Genomic DNA, 10,041 nt, shown 5'->3' with positions numbered 1-10,041 from the left:
AACCCATTTAATCCTCAAAATGATCCCATGTGGTAAGTGCTATTATCATCCCATTTTGCAGATGAAAAAACAGACACACAGAGAGATGAGGAAATCAACCCCAGTCACACAGCTATGAAGTGACAGTGAGTTTCCTACCCAGGTAGATGGACCCCAGAGCTAAAACTCAGCTACTGTGTGATGCTGCCATCTCTTGATATAAAAACAGCCTGAGGATGTGAAACATGCACACACTGCTGGGTGCTGAGAGTGGGGAACAAGGCTGAAAGACCCAAAGAAAGACTTAATAGAAGGGATAGTATCAAGACCAATGACCTGGGATTAGAAGCCCAGTCAAGGTAGTAGAAGGTATGGTTCACTCAGGCCACAGCCATTGATGGTGTATGGAGCCTATCACCACCTGTCTGCACCCAGCAGGCTTCAGCTGCCAGCCTCCCTGCCCCAACCTGTGGAGTCCATGGAGAAGATGGCTAGTTGTGAGTGAGTCAAAATAAGAATATTATATGGGGGCCTGGCAGTGGGAATGGAGAACTGTGACTCACCCCAAAGAACTACTGTGGCTTGAAAACAGCTGAGTATCTATGAAAAAGCCACCAGGTGGTAGTTGGGACAGCACTGCAGAGTGGCTGGATGGAACCAGAGCTGGAAACCAGGCAAGCATGAGGGAGGCCTGCGGGCCCCTGTCCTTCCCTGCTGCTCCACATGTAGTATGTGGGTAGAGTTTGCAGATCACTGGTCCATGTACCATCTAACTTACATTATATGTTCCTAAAATGAAAATAAAGTGAGGCTTGAGAACTACTGGTTAAGAAGCCTAAAGCCATCTCTCAGAGTTCTCTAGAGTTTTAGGGATGGCTCCCTCAGGAGTCCTGAATTCTCACCCAGGACTCTTGGGCAGCCAGTTACCTCTTCTGGCCTTAAAGTCCTCATTGTCAAGTGGGGAGTCAGATGAATTCACCTCTGAACTCCTTCCAATTATAGCACACACAGTCCAAAATTTTATAAAAGGAAAAGGCAAAGATAGGTGAGAACAGGATAGGAAGAAAAAAAAGAAGAGGAGGGCAGGGAAGTAAAAGGAAGGGAAAAGAAAGGAAAGGGGGAAAAGCTCCCTGTATCTCAAATGCTTTTTCCCTTCCAGCTATGTGTCTATCTATCCATAAAGATAAATCCCTCCTCAGTTTACTATTTGGTTTTTGGCTTTTCTATGTTAGAAAAGTTTGTTCTTATTCCATCTGTGCTTTTATTATGTGACCTTAATACATTTTGAAGTAGGCAGGGTATAAATAAATGAAACAAGGTAGGATCACAAATACCTCACTTCCTCTGTGTGCAATGATAAAGGTACCAAGGAACCAAGAAACAAGGACACAGCTGCTAGCAGGGACAGGTGCTCAAGCAGGGACAATACCAGCCCTGGACAGGAAGTCACTTGTCTCATTAGCCACATCTACATGGATGATGCTACCAGCACTAATGGCATCTTCATCTAGCAAGAACATCTCAGCTCTAAGGGGACTACAAGACCGCCCACAGCCCTTCCCAGGAATGGATTATTCCAGTTTTAGTGCATTGCCCATGAATGTCACATTCTATTATTGGTCTGAAAATTTACTGCTTGTTTGATACTTCTGCTAGAGGTTTAATTAAGACAAGGCTACAAATGACTGCCTGAAGATACCATGGCATTATTCTGGAATCTTCCCAGAATATTTTGGAATCTTCTTCATCATTCCCAATCAGGAATTGTGAATCATGGACTTTTATTGAGGGCACCAGGAAAAGTTGGGGAGTTGGAAGTTTCTAGGTGAGGTATTAATTTCATTGCCAAGGTCCTTCCATCTCCAGTATCCTCGGTGCCATTTACCTTTTCCTAATAATTCTTCATATGCACTAAAGAAGGAGGAGGACATGCATCCTCCACTTCCATCTCTTTTCTTCTGTGTTCACGACCCCACCCCAATATTTACTACTTTCTAAAGGAAGACATCCCACAGCTGACTGAAGTCTGATCACAATATTCAGATAATAGAAAAATTTCCTGACCTGAAAGAATTCCTGCCTGTCAAGTAATTGATCATGTTTTGGATTCTCCTTCTTCCTCTACCCACACATATTTGAACTTCACCAGAAGAAGAAGGAGAAGAAGGGGGGAGGAGGGAGGGGGAGGGGGGAGGGGAGAGAGAGACAAAGAAGAAGAAGAAGAAGAAGAAGAAGAAGAAGAAGAAGAAGAAGAAGAAAGAAGGAGGAGGAGGAGGAGAGGAAGGGGAAAGGAAGAGAAGGGGAAAGGAGGAGAAGGGGGAGAAGGAGAAGGGGGAGGAGGAGGGAGAAGGGAGAAGGAAGAAGGACTGTATAAATATCAAAGTTCCATGTGAAAACTGAGGTCCCCAGTGTGAACAGGAACCATTCTGAGGTGAGGGAGAAATGTGCCTGGAAAGTATATTAGTCCACATTCAAGTTGATTCTTGACAAGTTTTATAATACAACCATGATGTGGACCACAGAGAGGAATGTTTCGTGTGTATTTGATAAAGAATATTAATTTTAGGCCATATTGGTTATGAAAGTACAGGGAACATCTGAAATATACCTTAGAAATATATATTTCCACATACATATAGTTCACAAATACTTTGTCATGTTATGATAGTTTTATTTATGATAAGAGATCTATATCTGGTCTTTGTCCCCATTTCTGGCACAGAGTTACTAAAACCCTAGGAATTTCCTAAGTCATTTGTTAATTTTAATGAGGTGATATTATTTTTTCAATAAAATTAAGCTTTTCTATTATAGTTGCCATTAAGAAAAATAAAAGGCAAGTTACAAACTGGGAGAAACCAAGTGCAGTACATGTATCTGACAAAAGGTTTGTGTCCATACTATATACAGAAATCTACAATTAACCAATAAAAAGAAAAACAACTCACTTAAGAAAATTACAATACTTAGTAGCTTCATAAAAGGATATATGAAATGTCCAATTAGTTTATAAATAATTCCTAAGTATCTTTAGTCATCAGGAAGTGCAAAGTATTATGTTTTTATAAGATCTGAACCCAGAGTTTATTAATAACTATATTGTCAACAATCAGAAAGTGATTTAAAACTCATTATTTTATTGTTTGTGTTTCTTCTAACTTTTTTTTAAAATTCCAGTACAGTTATCATATAGTGTTATATTAGTTTCAGGTGTACAATATTGTGACTCAGCACTTCTGTGCATAACAGTGCTCATCAAGACAAGTGCCCAATGAGGTAACTTCTGAAAAGCTCTAAGGATGGAAACTGGTTGCCAATAGAGTCAACCATGTGATTAGAGAGTTGGAACTGTTAGTCCCATCCCCTATCCTCCAGGGAGGGGACAGGGACAGGTGGCTGAGTCAATTGCCAACAGTCAATGATTTAATCAATCATGCTTATGTAATGAAGCCTCCAAAATACCCAAAAGTTGGGGTTTGGACAACTTCCAGGTTGGTGAACACATGGAGGTTCTGGGAGAATGGCACATCAGGAAAGAGTGAGACCATGGAAGCCCCACAGCTTTTCTCCACAGCTGCCCTGTGCATCTCTTCCACCAGGCTGTTCCAGAGTTATATCCTTATAAAATAAACTGGTAATCTAGTAAGCAAAATGTTACTTTGAGTTCTGTGACCCACCTTAACAAATTAATAAACGTGAAGAGGGTGTCTTGGGAACCTCTGGTCCATAGCCAGTTGGTCAGAAGCAAAGGCTATAACATCGGCTTGCAACTGGTGTCTGCAGTTGGGGGAGAAAGGTTTGTCTTATAGCCCTCAACCTATAGAATCTGATGCTATTTCCACATAGTGTCGGAATTGAGTTGAATTCTCACTTTGCTGTTGTTTGAGAATTGCTTGGTGTTGTGTGGGAAGGGCCCCTTCTCCCAACACACACATTGGAATTGGGTTTTTGAAACCTAAAAAACAGATATAAATAGATGATACACAGATGATAGATATATGACAGATAGATAGATAGATGATAGATCATAGATAGATCATAGATAGATGACAAAAGAGTTAAAATGTTAAAACTTGTGATTATTTGGATTTATTTTTGTATATTTTTTAAAGTTCACAAAATTACTTTGTTGAGTTTTTCATGAGCTGACTTCTCTCCTAATTTCATGGCATGAGAAGCTACTCTATCCCAAGTAAACACCTACACTTTTACCCTAAGTCATAACTTACTAAGGCATCCATGGATAAGCTTTAAAACCAGAAAATCTGAAATAGGATACTCCATGGATCAGAAACCCTTTAAAATAGCATGCCAAGCTCTATGTGCATATGCATTTTTCTGAGAAGGCTATCTATTATCTTTCATTAAATTCTCAAAGGGGTTCATGTCCTTAGAAAGTTCAAGAACAATTCTCTTACATCAACCAACTTAAGACCTTTATTTGAATCATTTTATTATTATTATTAATAACTCAAGAGGTTAAAATTATCAGAACTTACACTATTTAATGTGATTTGGTTAAAAAAATCTTAGGAGAACTTTTTAAAGAAATTCAATTTGAGGGGCGCCTGGGTGGCTCAGTCAGTTGAGCATCTGACTTCAGCTCAGGTCATGATCTCACAGTTTGTGGGTTTGAGCCCTGCGTCAGGCTCTGTTCTGACAGCTCAGAGCCTGCAGCCTACTTCGGATCCCTCTTTCTCTGCCCCTGCCTCACTCATACTCTGTCTGTCTCTCTCAAAAATAAACATTAAAAATTTTTTTTAAAAAGAAATTCAATTTGAGTATATTTAAGAAATTTAAGTAATAGAACTATACTTTGATACTTATGTCTAGCTGTTTAGGAAAATGTGAAAAATGAAATTCTTATTCTTTGAAAGTAAATGGATTCTTATCAAGCTTAAAGAGGATTTAAAATAATCAGTTCTTTGTAAAAGTTTTTAAAAGTTTTTTAAATTTTCTTTAACTGTTATTTATGTACCAAATTCTTTGTTTTGCTGGTAGTTCAAAATGAATCAATTCAACTTCTGTCTAAAATACTACATATGCCAACTGTAAGACTTTAGGTCTGTTGGTTTATATTGCACAAATACAAATACTTAACCAGATACTATGTCCCAAACCAGATAATGGCCAATGTTGAAACTAAAGTTAACATAAACATTGGATAATCTCATCATCAAGAAAAACAATAAGGGGAAAAATGCATTCTAAAAACTAGACAGATAGCATCATTAGCCACACTTGGGAGCTGGAGAGAGGTAGACTTACCACTACCCGAATGCAAATGAATATTAGCCAAGTAATTTTGATACAAGCACACTCAGATTTTAAGCTAAACCATTTATATTGGAATATTTGTCATTGCCTTCATACTTCCTCTTCTTCCTTAAAATCTCTGGTATAAAGCCCTCCTTGATTCCACCTCCTCACCCCCACCCTCTCAGTTAAGTGTCAATATGTTACTTACAGTGTTACCTGCCAAGACACTCTCAGTGCTATTTTGTAATTGCCTCTTATTGCTTCTAATTCTAAGCTGCAAGACCCTTTTCAGCAGGATTCTTGTCTTTGTATCTGTGATAAACTGGCACACATTTGGTACTAAATAAATATTGTTGCTGAATGAAAAAAAGGGCCCTTTGTAAAGCCATGAACAAATATAAAAGTGTAGAAAACAAAACATGCATTTGAATCTCATCTCATCTTTCTCTTGAAAGTTCTGACTGAAGAAAGGAACGCTGTGTAGTCTGATTTTAGTTGGGACCTTTTATGAACACAATGGAGAGATAATGCAACTGAGCCAAGAAGTTAGCGCTCCCGTTTATGAGCTTGCTAGAGATCAGACACGTCACTCATCCACTTTCAACACGACAACATGCTTAGGGAGTGATAGATCTGCAGCTACAAGCCCACATTGCACAAGCCTGAGGGTTCCTGCTGCTTATGTCAACAGGGAGTCCTTTCCCCAGCAAATGATTTGGTATACTTTTCATCTTCCTTGACAATTAAAGCTCGAGTGTGGCATGTTTGTGTTTCAGGTGAAAGGTTTAAGACACTAAGAGAGAGTCACTCTTGTTGCATCATAAACAGCTAATTAGCTAGTATTATTTCCAAATAGCCTTTGATTAAAGCCTTTGAGACAGTGACAGTAAAGAACAACAAGGTCCAAGTCTTAGTTAATCAAACAAATGCCGCCCAAAACAGCCATCTCTTGGAGCTGACTGCCAGAAAAGTAGACCCACCAAAGAACAGACCATCATTCAAGATCATCTGAAAGCAATCTAGAAAAGAATCCAAAGAAAATAACAAGGTGATGCCTCAAACTGCCTAAAATGTAGAGAGGTTCAGAATTACTTTTCAAAGAGGCTACAAGAAGCTCTGGTATCCCTAGCAGAGAATACAGATAATAATAAAACATGGACCACTGTGGCAAGACCAGTTCTCGGATATCTCCTTCCAAGTTGTATTTTCCGGCCAAAAGCTGCAGATTACAAACTGGAACACGTATCAAGTTGTACCTTCAATCTCTGTCTCCTGGCTCTTCATGTTTCTCTGCCCTCAGCCTATTCCTGGACATCTGCCCTGTTCTTTCAGCCCCATGTAAACCTTATCACTTCTTCTCTCCTCTAGCATCTTAGTGAGATCAAAGATTGTGGTTCATCTCAATAAAGTACACCTAATACGAAAAACATTCAGAGGCATTATTGCTTTACCTATATCACCAGAGCTAGGTAATAAGGGAAAGGCTTTGTGCCTGGATAAAGGAGGGTGATAAGAGGGAGAGCACAGGGCATCTTACTAGTGCCCTTTGAATGGAGTCACCACAGCTTCTGCTGGGACCTGTTCTAAAGCCTCTTCATTCAGTTAAGTATCCATTGAGTGCATGCTCTGTGTCAGGCACCATGCTAGGCACTGAGGATGGGGAAAAAATAATGGGCAAGACATATGCCTACTCTAAAGTTGCTTAGGTCTGTATGGATCTAGGTGTGGGGTTACATGAGTGATCTTGCTATATGAATTCAGAGGGAATGGTCAGCAAAAATAGCCTCTAGTCTATCCTTAGATCTCTTAGAGGGAAGCTTGACTATAGGAACATCTGTTCCAGGCTCCATCTGCCCACCTCCAGCCACAGCCCCAAAATCTCTGCAGAGAAAGGGCAGCTCTGTCTGCCTCTACTCCTTCTCCAGAGTTCATGGTTCCCTACTAAATCCACATCTCCCTCCTGCCTCCTGCTTCCTCTCCCATCAGGAATTCAAAATGTATTTCCCCAAGGTTTGCTTCTAACTCAGATCTTCCCTGATCCCATGTAGTGACAGCATTTCTCTATATTCAGTGGACACAGGCCGATTTCCTTCTTTAATTTTTGTGCCAGTAAAATGTATGAATTTGCTTACATTTTCCTTTTTTTTCTAAGTTTATTTATTTATTCTCAGAGAGAAAGAGAAAGAGAGCATGATCTTAGGAGGGGCAGAGAGAGAGAAGAAGAGAGAAAACTCAAGCAGGCTCCGCTGTCAGCACAGAGCTGGATGCGGGGCTCCATCCCACCAACTGTGAGATCATGACCTGAACTCAAGCCAAGAGTTGTACGCTTAACTGACTGAGCCACCCAGTTGGCCTTGAATTTGTTTACATTTTCCTGAAACCACATTAACAAGAAACTCCAGGGTTGCCCTGCTTCCAAACATGTTAGATAAAATTGTCAGGGTCTTAAATGATGCCACTAATAATTCACCAGGTGCACTGTTTACTAACCAATAATACAAGATTTGACCAAAGAGATGTAGCAAATTAAAATAAAAGAATGAGTGGGGAATCAAAAGTAAGATATTGTCCCCCAAAGAGTGACTCATTAGATGTTAAAATATATTTGTCCTAAAATTTAAGACTCAAGTAATTGCTCTGACATTGAGAATCATGGTATAAAATCTTTGTACCTGGGATGGAGCCTTAAAGCTGTTCTTTTTGTTGTTGTTGTTGTTATTGCTGATAATTTGGTAGCAAATTTTCAAAGTCTGGGGTTGGATTTCATTAATTCACAATTTAAAGGCACTGAATTCTTGCCTCTCAATCACAAATTGCTTCCCTCTAAAGCAATGATCCTCAACTGAAAGTGATTGCACCCCCAAGGGACATTGAGCAATATGTGGAGACATTTTTGCCTTCACAACTTGAGGATGGGAGGTGTTACTGGCATTTAGTGGGTAGAGGCCAGGGGTACTTCTGAACACCTTACAGTGCCCAGGAAGTATAGGAAGCTGCAGGCACCTGCTGAACTCCCACAACAAAGAACTACTTTTCACAAAATGTCAACAGTGCCACAGTTGTGCAACCTACCCTCAAGGAATCCATTAAGCATGTACAGTATGTCCCTATCACCCTGTCATTCATTAAGTGTCCCTCAAAGAATTACCCATGGTAAGACCCTTCTAGCATTCTATACCATGGCTGGGGTCTAGATGGCTTTCAATCTTCTCTTCTATAGGAATATGCCTTTTCCTGGTGATGGGGATGCCAGAGTTGGCCAGCAGATTCCCATCAGCCTCATGAGCACTCTAAACCCTTGTAATTGTCAGAAGAGAATTTCAACAAGAGTTGAACAATTTTGTTGTTTTTTTTAAATTTGCTTGTAAGTTTCAGAGAAACAAGTGGAATGGTTTATCTAGCAATACAGGCTTGGCTCTGTATTGCCTGGAATGTCACTACTAATCCACAATGGACAATGTATGTATGTATGTATGGTGTAAACAGACCCTTTCTGAAGAACACTTGCAACCTGCCACATTCAAGGCCCCCTGATGAGAGTATTCTTATACAATTACATTTGGAACCTCACCACCCTGGCCATATTGACTGGGTCAAAGATGGGTGTCTGGCGCAAAGGTGGTCCAGAAGGGAGCCCGGAAAAAGTGTTCTGCTCAACATGAATTCTTAATACAGATAATCAATTGGCAGGAACTACCGTATCTTTTGGTTTGAAGTGTTTGTGCTATGTATAGAGAAGGACACAGACAGTTGAAAGAGAGAAGGCAGTGGATAGAATCCATGGATGGCATGGGATATCAGCAAGCAGCTACATGATGCAGAAATAAGACAAATCTGTTATGTATTTATGCTTGTGAATCCCTGGTACTTAGAACCATCACTGGCTCATAGGTAGGTGTTCAATAAATACCTGTTTAAAAACTGCATTAATAAAAGAGACATGTGTGTTAGTAGTATTAAGAGATCAAGAGGAGTGGAGTCATATAGGAGAGCTCCTGACCATACTGTCTGAGTCCCAGTACAGGAAGCTGCAGGCGCCTACTGCTAACGTGATCTCATATGCTATATAACATCTTTGCTTCCCTGAGGCCTGAGGCTGCCTGTGCTCTTTCCTTTTTACTTATGCAATTTCAAAATAAAATAATAATAACTTGGGTACCCTTGATTGTTTCTTGAAATGCAAGAAAAAGTCCACAAGATCTTGTCAAAGTGAGAGGGGCATTAAGTCCCTAAACCTGGAGAGATTTTTAAATGAATGGAGGGCCACTGAACTTGGAGTCTGAAGGTGTACATCTGCTCTGAAATTAATCTCCCAGACATCTTGATTTTCCTTGTAGTGCAGAGCATAGATTAATAATAGGGCAAAATATCTTAGAGACTAGAAGAAAGAAAAAATATTTTTCAGATGGCTTATTCCCTCCCCTGTTCACAACCACACTATGCTTCTTGCCAAATCAATTATAAGAATTCTGTACCTTCTCCTGCATGATATAAATAGGACTGAGGATTTGATGAGCCCTATCTCAGCTAAGACCTAAGACAGACCACAACTCTGCCCAGCCCCATTCTGAATGAGTCAACACAAACTGAACCACCCTATAATCAAAGCATGCTTTTTCCTGGAGCCCTGAACCCACAGCAAAACATTAGATAATAACTAGCCTATTAATAAGAGATGAAAGTGTTATTTTAAGATTAGGTTAACCTAGAAAAAAGTTGACTCAATTTTGGCTTACTAAAATGAACAAGATTGTGTATATTAATGGCTCACCTATTTGTGTGCTTAGCAATGCTCAAATTAAC

The sequence above is a fragment of the Panthera pardus genome, unplaced genomic scaffold, assembly GCF_024362965.1.
Source record: "Panthera pardus isolate Hobbes unplaced genomic scaffold, ASM2436296v1 HiC_scaffold_17, whole genome shotgun sequence".
In the NCBI taxonomy this organism is placed as follows: Eukaryota; Metazoa; Chordata; class Mammalia; order Carnivora; family Felidae; genus Panthera; species Panthera pardus.
Note: the sequence above shows the minus strand (reverse complement) of the source record.